The following is a 12,044-nucleotide window of genomic DNA, read 5'->3' as shown; positions in this document are numbered from 1 at the left end:
CAGAGCCTATTGGCAATTTTAGACCATGAGTCTTACTTTTGCAGATTTGATGGGCAAACAAAGTAAATCATTTGAGGTAAGGAAGATATAAAAGTACTTATTACTATGTTTTACTAATAGTGTCACTTGATAGATTAAATTATTTAAAAAGTAGATTTTCAGCACTTAACAACTACCACGTTGATGTTTGCTAAGTTAGCTTGACAGAAGCTTTGGCCTGCTCTAAATACAGTAGCTACCCACTAACACCGTTTCTGAATAAATATGCGCCCTCTCCAGTCCCGGCCTCAGCGGCGCCCTCTCCTGTCCCGGTCTCCGCGGCATCTCCCTCTCCGGTCCTGGCTCCCTCTCCTATCCCTGTCCCTCCGCCGGCTCTTGCCTCTCAGCTGGCTATCCAGGCTCCTGTCCCTCCGCCGGCTCCTACCCCTCCGCCGGCTCCTGCCCCTCCGCCGGCTCCTGCCCCTCTGCCGGCTCCTGCCCCTCTGCCGGCTCCTGCCCCTCTGCCGGCTCCTGCTCCTGCCTCTCCGCCGGCTCCTGCTCCTGCCCCTCTGCCGGCTCCTGCCCCTCTGCCGGCTCCTGCGGCTCCGCCGGCTCCTGCCCCTCCGCCGGCTCTGCCGGCTCCTGCCCCTCCGCCGGCTCCTGCCCCTCCGCCGGCTCCTGCTCCTGCCCCTCCGCCGGCTCCTGCTCCTGCCCCTCTGCCAGCTCCTGCCCCTCCGCCGGCTCCTGCCCCTCCGCCGGCTCCTGCCCCTCCGCCGGCTCTGCCGGCTCCTGCCCCTCAGCCGGCTCCTGCGTATGTTCCTGTCCCTGGTCCCCATCCTGGGGCCGAGCCTCCGCCTTGGTGACCTGCCCGTCCCCCCCTTTGGGTGTTTGGGCGCGTCTGGGTGTCCGCGCCTTTGGGGGGCGGTACTGTAACGGTCCCTTCCTGAAGGGACCATTCCACTTCGTGTTTTCTTTGTGTCCTTGTCTTGTCCTTGTATGGTCTTTCCTGTTCTTGTTTCAGTTAATCGGTGTATTCAGTTCACCTGTGTTTTAGCCCCCACCTGTTTCTGTTCTCCTCGTTTGTCAGTGTATTTAGTTCAGCCCTTTTCTCCTTGTCATTGTTGGTCATTGTGCGTGTATGCCCGTCATGTTTGTGTGCTCCTGTGCCTTTGAACCACTGACCCAATGAGTATTTTTGTAGTGCCCGGCACTCCGTTTAGTTTTCTTTATTTTTTGTTTAATAAAAAGGGGAAACCCTCAAACTTCTGCACTTGCCTCCGTCTCCAAATCTACAAACGTGACAAGTTTGAGATCTCCCCAAAGTGGCTCGATGATATTAATGTCAGGAGACTGATGGCCACTCCAGAACCTTCACTTTTTTCTGCTGTAACCACTGGGGGGTCAACTTGGCCTTGTGCTTTTGTTCAAGTATTGTCGTATTGTGCTCCTTGAAACCACCACACCGTCTTTTTCCAGAGCATCCTGTATTTCTCCTGATGTTACCAGTGGGTTTTTCTTTGTATCCAGAACAACTCTTCTGGCAGTTTTGGCTGAAATCATTCTTGGTCTACCTGACTGTGGCTTGGTATCAAGAGATCCCTGAATTTTCCACTTTTTAATAAGTGATTGAACAGTACTGACTGGCATTTTCAAGGCTTCGGATATCTTTTTATATCCTCTTCCATCTTTATGAAGTTCCATAAACTTTTTATGCAGGTCTTATGACAGTTCTTTTCTGCTCCCTATGGCTCAGTATCTAACCTGCTCAGTGCATTCACGTGAGAGCTAACAAACTAATTCACTATTTATACCATAGACTGTATAAATAATGGACGACGCCCTTTCGCTCTTTTCCATTGGTGAAAAATGAAGCCACCAGTGTCCTGATACGGCGCTGACATCTTGGACTTGCGTCTGCGCAGATAGCGATCTTGGGACCAGTTCTGCGCAGTAGTTATGCGCAGTAGCGAGAAGGAAGTAAAGCCGTAAAGCCGCGAAATCAACGGACCCACCCCTGTGCCCTACCCTCACTCTCCCTCGCAGAATGCGCATACCGTAATCAATCGCAAGTCCAAGTACAGTACAACCTTTGCTTGTTAAACCTAGACGATATGTTATAGCCTAACTTACATCATGTTTAACCTTAATTTAGAATAGGCCTAATACAAAAATAATTGGTAACTTCTAGCTAACGATCACCTGCTAGCTATTAACATGGCTATTAACGAGGCTTGTTGTCTTTTAGCTAACGTTAGCTAGCCCATTACATTTATTTACTAATTAAATAGCTTATAAATTTAACTTACCGAAAAAAATTCAAAGATCGATTGGAAATGCCAGATCGGTTAGCACAATGTACTGCAAAACAACCCATTATGTCCATGTGAAATTATATCAATTATAGAAATTTAGAGATTAAATGTTAAGCTCCAATCTCCTCAGTCCTCTGAAGGAAGATGGTGCTTCAGTGGCTCCTTGACTCAGATAGCTGTCAATCAAAGCTGTGAATCACGACGTCACACCACCGTTTTTAGAGCATTAAATAACTAACTAAAAAACAACTTATTTTAAAAACAAACTCTTGAATTTACATTAGCGTGATACAAACTACAGTAAATGACAGAAACCAGCTTCGGAAAAAATATATTTGAAGGGTAATTTAATTGTTTAGTTGGTCTCGCGTCCCATTGAATAACATGGGGAGGGCGGGGTTTATGACCTATACTGGGACCACTCACCAGGGGGCGATCGAGACGTTTTGGCTTCACTTTTCAGGGCTTGTGCGGCACGCTTGATTTATACACAGACACTAATTGCAATTTAAAAAGCCACAGGTGTAGAAAAGTAACCTTTAATTGCCATTTTATTCTGTGTGGGTCTCCTTGTGTGTCTTGGCCAAACATACTTTGTTTTTGGCCAAACAAACTTTTGATCAGGGCCATTTGGATGATTTCTGTTATCATTAAGATTTAAAAAGTTTGTCAAACAAATTTGTGATAATAAATGGCTTCATATGATCACTATCCTTAAATAACAATGTTTTTTTGCGTGATCAGTCAACTGTATCGACAACAGTGGTGGGCTGTGTCTACTAATTGACATGGCACCCCAAATCATCACTGACTGTGGAAACTTTACACTGGACAAGCAACGTGGATTCTGTGCCTCTCCTGTCTTCCTCCAAACTTCCAAAGGAAATGCAAAATTTACTTTAATCAGAAAGCACAACTCAGCAGCAGTCCAGTGCTTTTTGTCTTTTGTCCAGGCGAGACTCTTCTGACACTGTGTCTTGTTCAAGAGTGACTTGACCCAAGGAATGCAACAGCTGAAACCCATGTCTTGCATACGTCTGTGCGTGGTGGTTCTTGAAGCACTGACTCCAGCTGCAGTCCACTCTTTGTGAATCTCCCCCACATTTTTGAATGGGTTTTGTTTCACAAGCCTCTCCAGAGTGCGGTTATCCCTATTGCTTGTACACTTTTTTTCTACTACATCTTTTCCTTCCCTTTGCCTCTCTATTAATGTGCTTGGACACAGAGCTCTGTGAACAGCCAGCCTCTTTAGCAATGACCTTTTGTGTCTTGCCCTCCTTGTGCAAGGTGTCAATGGTTGTCTTCCCCATGATTGTGTAGCCTACAAAACTAGACTGAGAGACTATTTAAAGGCCTTTGAATGTGTTTTGAGTTAATTAGCTGATTAGAGTATGGCACCATGTGTCTTCAATATTGAACCTTTTCACAATATTCAAATTTTCTGAGATACTGAATTTGGGGTTTTCATTAGTTGTCAGTTAAAATTAAAAGAAATAAACACTTGAAATATATCAGTCTGTGTGGAATGAAGTTTCACTTCTAGAAAGGAATTACTGATATAAATCAACTTTTTGATGATATTCAAATTTTATGACCAGCACCTGTATACACAAAAATAAATAATCTGTATACACAATAATAAATAAAGTCATGTTTGACCTTAAAAGATTTCCGTTTGTTTTTCAATTGAAATGTTCATGTTAAAGGTCACATTAAAGGTGGAAAGAGTTCTGACGTGATTTATCTTTGTCTCATTCTTTTACATCACAAAAACCTGGCATTTTAACAGGAGTGTGTAGAATTTGTTCAAACTACACTTTACCTTAGATATATTAATAATTATTATATCTCATATTCAGAATTGTGAAGGGACATCTGTTGTCTACCAACCACCACTGAGTACCTGCATAATTCCAATGGCAGTTTCCTGCCCGCAACCAACGATGACATCCTGCCCAACACCATTAATATCCACAAAAACTTCCCAAAGGTTGCTGCAGGATTTGATGTCCCAAGCATTTTCACGACATGAGATGGCAAGCCACTCTTTGACTGGTGGAAGGTCAAATGCCAATCCTGGAGTCCTGCCAGCACTACAGCTTGACAAGATTAAGATGGATGCCATATTTTGTAAGTTATAGTAAGCCTATATTTAATTTAAAGTAAAATGTATCTATCCTCAAATCACTGCTTGTTGCATTCTATTCTGATTTCTGTTTCCTCCATTACTTTCAGCAAAAGAAGACTTTAAAAGAAGCTGCAAGAAATAAATTATAAAATGTAAGGAAACTTATCTGCAAAGAACAAAAACAAGATTAAAGTGGTGTGGGGAAATCTGTAAAGAACAGTAATGTGTCTATCTGTGTTAGTACCAGTTGGTGTGCAGGTAACAAAAATAAAGAATATTAAGCGTTCAACATTTGGTTGTTTTGGAATTAGTTTTTTGTACTATGTACTTTATAGGTTAGAATAGCAGGTTTAGTTATTACCACAGGATAGGTGTTTAATATTTACCGCACAATATTGTTGTATTGTAGTATTGCATACCAGAACATATACACTCACCTAAAGGATTATTAGGAACACCTGTTCAATTTCTCATTAATGCAATTATCTAATCAACCAGTCACATGTGTAGTATTCTTACGTTCTGCTAAGAACCAATCGCATTCCAGAAATATTGCATTGTTTGTTCTTATTGGCTATAGCATTTGTCAGCAATGTTTTATGCTCTAGAAAGTTCAGTGTGTATGCTGCCACTGAAGAGTGAGCACTGATGTAACGTATCTGAAAGTTGTTAATAAAACCTCATGGTATAAGTTAGTCTGCGTGATCCCAGAGCCTCCTTGAATATTTCTACATCTTAACGAAAGTACAACAACATGGCAGTTGCTTCAATACATTTAGGGGTGTGGTCCTGGTCAAGACAATCTCCTGAACTCCAAACTGAATGTCAGAATGAGAAAGAAAGGTGATTTAAGCAATTTTGAGCGTGGCGTGGTTGTTGGTGCCAGACGGGCCGGTCTGAGTATTTCACAATCTGCTCAGTTACTGGGATTTTCACGCACAACCATTTCTAGGGTTTACAAAGAATGGTGTGAAAAGGGAAAAACATCCAGTATGTGGCAGTCCTGTGGGCGAAAATGCCTTGTTGATGCTGAGGTCAGAGGAGAATGGGCCGACTGATTCAAGCTGATAAAAGAGCAACTTTGACTGAAATAACCACTCGTTACAACCAAGGTTTGCAGCAAAGCATTTGTGAAGCCACAACACGCATAACATTGAGGCGGATGGGCTACAACAGCAGAAGACCCCACCGGGTACCACTCATCTCCACTACAAATAGGAAAAAGAGGCTACAATTTGCACAAGCTCACCAAAATTGGACAGTTGAAGACTGGAAGAATGTTGCCTGGTCTGATGAGTCTCGATTTCTGTTGAGACATTCAGATGGTCAGAGAGTCAGAATTTGGCATAAACAGAATGAGAACATGGATCCATCATGCCTAGTTACCACTGTGCAGGCTGGTGGTGGTGGTGTAATGGTGTGGGGGATGTTTTCTTGGCACACTTTAGGCCCCTTAGTGCCAATTGGGCATTGTTTAAATGCCATGGCCTACCTGAGTTTCTGACTATGCCATCCCTTTATGACCACCATGTACCCATCCTCTGAAGGCTACTTCCAGCAGGATAATGCACCATGTCACAAAGCTCAAATCATTTCAAATTGGTTTCTTGAACATGACAATGAGTTCACTGTACTGAAATGGCCCCCACAGTCACCAGATCTCAACCCAATAGAGCTTCTTTGGGATGTGGTGGAACGAGAGCTTCGTGCCCTGGATGTGCATCCCACAAATCTCCATCAACTGCAAGATGCTATCCTATCAATATGGGCCAACATTTCTAAAGAATGCTTTCAGCACCTTGTTGAATCAATGCCACGTAGAATTAAGGCAGTTCTGAAGGCGAAAGGGTGTTCCTAATAATCCTTTAGGTGAGTGTAAAAAAACACAAAGAATCTTAGTATCAATCAATCAATCAATCAAATTTATTTATAAAGCCCTTTTTACAACAGCAGTTGTCACAAAGTGCTTTACAGAGACACCCAGCCTTAAACCCCAAGGAGCAAACAACAGTAGTGTTGAATTTCAGTGGCTAGGAAAAACTCCCTAAGAAGGTCGAATTTTAGGAAGAAACCTAGAGAGGACCCAGGCTCAGAGGGGTGACCAGTCCTCTTCTGGCTGTGCCGGGTGAGATATTAAGAGTCCAATTGGAATAATAAATACATTTCTCTGGGTTAAATCTCATGGTATAAGTTAGTCTGCAAGAGTCTATTTGATTTTAGACTAGGTCAGAAGTATGACCAGGTGGACATACTTCTAGTATCACAGGAATGAACCACAGGAATACCACATACTACCACAATAATATATGTTTTGTGCCACAGGAATCCTGTAGTAGAATGTCCTAAAATACCACACAAAGTCCTAGTACCACAGGTCTGAATCACAGGCATACCACAAGAATATACATTTTTAACCACAGGACTCCACAATACCCCAAAAACTTTCCAGTACCACAAGTATGTACCACATGGATCTTGTGGTAAATGTCCCAAAATACCACACACAGTCCTAGTACCACAGTAAAGAACCACAGGTATACCACATAATACTACAAGATTTACATTTTGTTCCACAGGTATCTTGTGGTAAATTGTCCCAAAATACCACATAAAAAAATCACCACAGGAATATGACAGGATATTACAACAGGAATACCAAAGGATATTTTTGTAAGGGTATCCTGGTTGTTTTCACTCCAACCCTAATTTAGCTTTCAAATAATTAGACAGTAAGTGAAGGCTGCATATACAGTGGGGAGAACAAGTATTTGATACACTGGCGATTTTGCAGGTTTTCCTACTTACAAAGCATGTAGAGGTCTGTAATTTTTTATCATAGGTACACTTCAACTGTGAGAGATGGAATCTGCAAAGGGGACAGGACGACTGCATCGTATTGAGGGGAGGATGGATGGGGCCATGTATCGCGAGATCTTGGCCAACAACCTCCTTACCTCAGTAAGAACATTATAAGATGGGTCGTGGCTGGGTGTTCCAGCATGACAACAACATGAAACACACAGCCAGGGCAACTAAGGAGTGGCTCTGTAAGAAGCAACTCAAGGTCCTGGAGTGGCCTAGCCAGTCTCCAGACCTGAACCCAATAGAAAATCTTTGGAGGGAGCTGAAAGTCTGTCTTGCCCAGTGATAGCCCCGAAACCTGAAAATCCCTGCTGCCATGTGTGCAAACCTGGTCAAGAACTACAGGAAACGTATGATCTCTGTATTTGCAAACAAAGGTTTCTGTACCAAATATTAAGTTCTGCTTTTCTGATGTATCAAATACTTATGTCATTCAATAAAATGCTAATGAATTACTTAAAAATCATACAATGTGATTTTCTGGATTTTTGTTTGAGATTTTGTAACTCACAGTTGAAGAGTTCAGATGATAAAATTACAGACTTCTACATGCTTTGTAAGTGTGAAAACCTGCAAAATTGGCAGTGTATGAAATACTTGTTTTCCTCCCTGTACATGGGGTTGGAATGAAAACGACCAGGACAGTATCTCTGGAGCAGGGCTGTAGTACATGTGATCTTTAACTTGTGTTGCGTTAGTCTTGACATAGACTTGTAATGTGCATTTAAAAAATTAAATAAGCTCTAATAGTGTCATGAACTTGCTAAATCGGGTGCTCTAGAAATGTCGGTACATCATGAGGGGAAATCTTTTTGCTCGCTTGAAGTCTGGCAATTTTCATTTCATACTACTGCCTGAAATTTAGAACAATAAAAGCTCTAACATTGTTGTGATGCCTATCCCTTGATATTAAAATCTGACTAGTTTATACCTACACCAGTGTTCCCCACTCTTTGGATCCATTGACACTGACCGCCCCAATATACAGTACAAACCTATGCCGTTGAGTAATACATATTGAAGAAATCATTACATTTATTACTAGTCTTATTTATTACTTGTCATTAGAATTAACGAGAATTAAATACACAAAAATAACCGATTACGATACTGCATGCTCCGAAATGTAAACCTCATCGCAGTCCTATGAGAGCATCTCTTCCCTAGTAGGCTTTATGATGGAAAATAAAGCAATCGACCTGAGGAACTTGTTTACTTTTGTGCAGCGCAGTTAATAGCAGGTGAAACAATTTATTAATTCAACAGCAGCACAATACCTAATGATGTTGTTTACACGACATGTAACACGTTGTAGAGACGCGTTCATGTTAAGATCTTCAATTATCGATTAACTCATAAAACTGATACATGACGAGTTTGTGTGGTCTGTAGGCCATTTGCGTGTCTTCTTAACATTGGCGTGTCTCCATTGATGGACTGTGTTAATTTAAGACGTAATTTTAAGGCGCTGTTCAGACGTTAAATGGCTTGGTGAGTCATATCAGTAGCTTCCCGAGGCCTATTAAATGCACAAATCACCCCTCATAAGGATCCTTTTTGGAGGAAAACAAACGCTAGCAGCCATAGGTAAGGCTTATCAATTTATCAATCTCATTAATTCCTATAAAAAGAAAATTGTAATAATGGGTTGAAAATTCTAATTTTTAAATATTTTTCTGTCAAAACACAGCAATTTGGTTTACGGAATCATATTTTTTATTTACTGATATTAGTTAGATTAATAAACTGATAAGCATTACGTGGACTGTTTGGTAACATTGTTGACATGAGTAACTTAGCTGATGGTACGGATATTAATAAGATAAAAAAAAAACTGAGAAGCGTTACACAGACCCATATTTGCATTACATCAGAATTGCATTACAACTTCATACAGTTTAATGTCCAGCTGCAGCTCAAAAAATTTGAATATCGTGAAAAAGTTTTTTCCGTTATTCAAATCAAAAAGTGACACCTTCATATATTCTATATTCATTACACTTAAAGTGAAACACATACTTTTTTGTTTCAAAAAATACAATTAATATAACCGGACTGTATATTGAGATTGAAATTCTGTTTTTGAACTTTATTGTAGCTATAAATATCTTTATTTAGAATGTAATTTGTATTTACATGTAATGCTAATATCCATAAAATAATGGTAAATGTAATTGGTTTTTTGGAATGTAAAATACTGTATTTCTACTGCTTATTGTTGTGAAAAAAAGGATGCATGTCTGTAAAAAAAACAGTATTATTAATGTCTTGGAATTTACTGATATTTCCTGTTATTCTTTATGACGAATGTTAAAAATAGGTTTATCCCTGTAATTTCATAGTATTCTACCATTATTCATAAATACAGAAAAATCATGTACATTTATCTGTTAAGTATTTTTTACAGTGTAGGTGTAGTAATACTGATTGAGGGAGAAACGTTTGGACATGGCTGAACACAGTTTTATTAGGTATGCAAACCTGACTTAAAGTTACATAGATGTGTTAGAATAAAATATCTATATTCAAAAGCAACAAAACCGGAACATGGTCTGGGTTATGCAACTACATAATATTCCATAGAAAAAAAGGACCTGCATGAAGTTGGCCCCACACCCAAAGCAAAATAGGTTAAATTGTTTGTTCTTCGTTTGTGCTGTTAAAATATTTGTTTGTGCTGCTATCATTTTATAGATATTAAAACATATTTTATAGGTAATTCTGAAGTCACTCAGCCCCCCAACATCCTCCAAATTCAACCAAAATAGTCCTGTTTGTTTGTGCTTCGTTTGTACCAGTTTGTGTAGTTACAATTTAATTTGTGCTGCATCAGTGTTTTTAATATTTGACATTTAATTATAGGCGATGACATCACTCAGCCCCCAACATGCTCCAAACTGATTTTTTATTTTTTTTATTTAATTACTACAGGATATCGCACTGGCTTTACACGTTTCACTATTGCTCTGTGATTATCGGTAATAAAGGCAGTCCCAAAAACAAACCTTTATCGACACAATATTTTTTAATATCTAAAACAAATGATAGCAGCTGTGACAACTGCGCCCTCTGCTGCATCTCCTCCTCCTGCAGCGGACAGGCTCCAGCATTCGACATCACCAGCCCTCTGACACCACCGCCCATCTCATCAGTGCATTTCACCTGTTGTCTTGTTTAGCGCACATTCACAATAATTCCCCCCAGTATATAAGTTCCCTCTGCTTATTGTCTCACTATTGTGAACATTGTTTGTGCTAAGCCGTTATTAAAAGATGTTAAACGTACAACTCCACGTTTCTTGCTCCTCGCTTACTAGGAAGCCTTACAGAATAACACACCCAAACATGGAGCGCAGAGGAGCCGAAAGTGAGGCCGGTGTTGCAGATCTGGTGAAGGAACACTCGTCGATTCTGGCCAGCCTAGGCGCTGCGATGGACAGCGTTCTTAAAACAGTGCAGTCTATAGAGCTGAGCCAGCAGTGCCCTGCAACACCGGCCATGCTGTCACCACCCCAGGCTGCGCCACCCGGCATGGGAACGATGCACATCCCGCTCCCCCTGGATTATGACGGGACGGCGGACCGCTGCCAGGATTTCTTACTGCAAGTCAACATCACACTCCATGCAATCCATCCTACGTCGACCGACGCCAGAAGATGGAACACTGATCCATCCTGCGCCGTATAGAACACCCAGGGTAGCTACGCCGAGTTCATCTGCCGCTTCCAAGCCGTGTTCGACCATCCACACGAGGGGAGAGAGGTGGGTGAACGGCTTTTCCATCCACGGCAGGAGACGAGGTTGGCGCAGGAGTTCACACTGGAGTTCTGGACCATGGCAGTGGGGTCTGGGTGGAACGAGCGGCCTCTCATCGACCACTACCGGTGCAACCTTTGCGAGGATGTCTGGAGGGAGCTGGCATGTCGGGACATGACCCTCTCCTTTGACCAGCTGGTGGACCTGTCTATCCGTCTCGACAATCTGCTGGCTGCCCGAGGACGTCCAGGAAGAGGCCCGCCCGTGGAAGACTCCCATTAGCACCACCTCTGGCCACTATGAGTATTTAGTGATGACGTACGGTTTGATGAATGCCCCATCAGTCTTTCAATCCTTCATCAATGATGTGTTCAGGGACATCTTATGCAAAGGCGTGGTGGTGTATATCGATGACATCTTGATATACACGGCTACCTGCGCTGAGCATGTCTCATTGGTGCGCAGAGTGCTTGTTAGACTGTTGGAGCATGACCTGTACGTGAAGGCCGAGAAGTGTCTGTTCTTCCAGTCGTTTGTGTCCTTCCTGGGGTATCCTTATTCCAGCACAGGTGTGGCTATGGAGGAGCATCACATTGATGCCGTGCGTAATTGGCCGACCCCGACCACGGTTAAGTGGGTGCAACGATTCTTAGGCTTCTCGAATTACTACAGGAGGTTTATCCGGGGCTTTAGCCAGGTCGCAGTTCCGATCACCTCCCTTCTGAAAGGTGGGGCAACCCGTTTGCGATGGACCGCAGAGGTGGAGCGTGCGTTTGTGGAACTGAAACATTGTTTCACCACCGCTCTGGTCCTGGCCCATCCCGACCCGTCGCTCCAGTTCATTGTGGAGGTGGACGCTTCCAACTGTGGGCTTGGTGCCGTGCTCTCCCAACGGACAGGGAGCCTTCGCCCCTGTGCCTTCTTCTCGCAGAAGCTCAGTGTGTTAAAGCAGAATTACGACCTGCCCCTCCGCCTGCCCTGCTGGAAGCTGAGCCCACGGTTTGTGGG

The sequence above is a fragment of the Esox lucius genome, chromosome 19 (assembly GCF_011004845.1).
Source record: "Esox lucius isolate fEsoLuc1 chromosome 19, fEsoLuc1.pri, whole genome shotgun sequence".
NCBI classification, from domain to species: Eukaryota; Metazoa; Chordata; class Actinopteri; order Esociformes; family Esocidae; genus Esox; species Esox lucius.
This window is presented reverse-complemented; position numbering follows the sequence as displayed.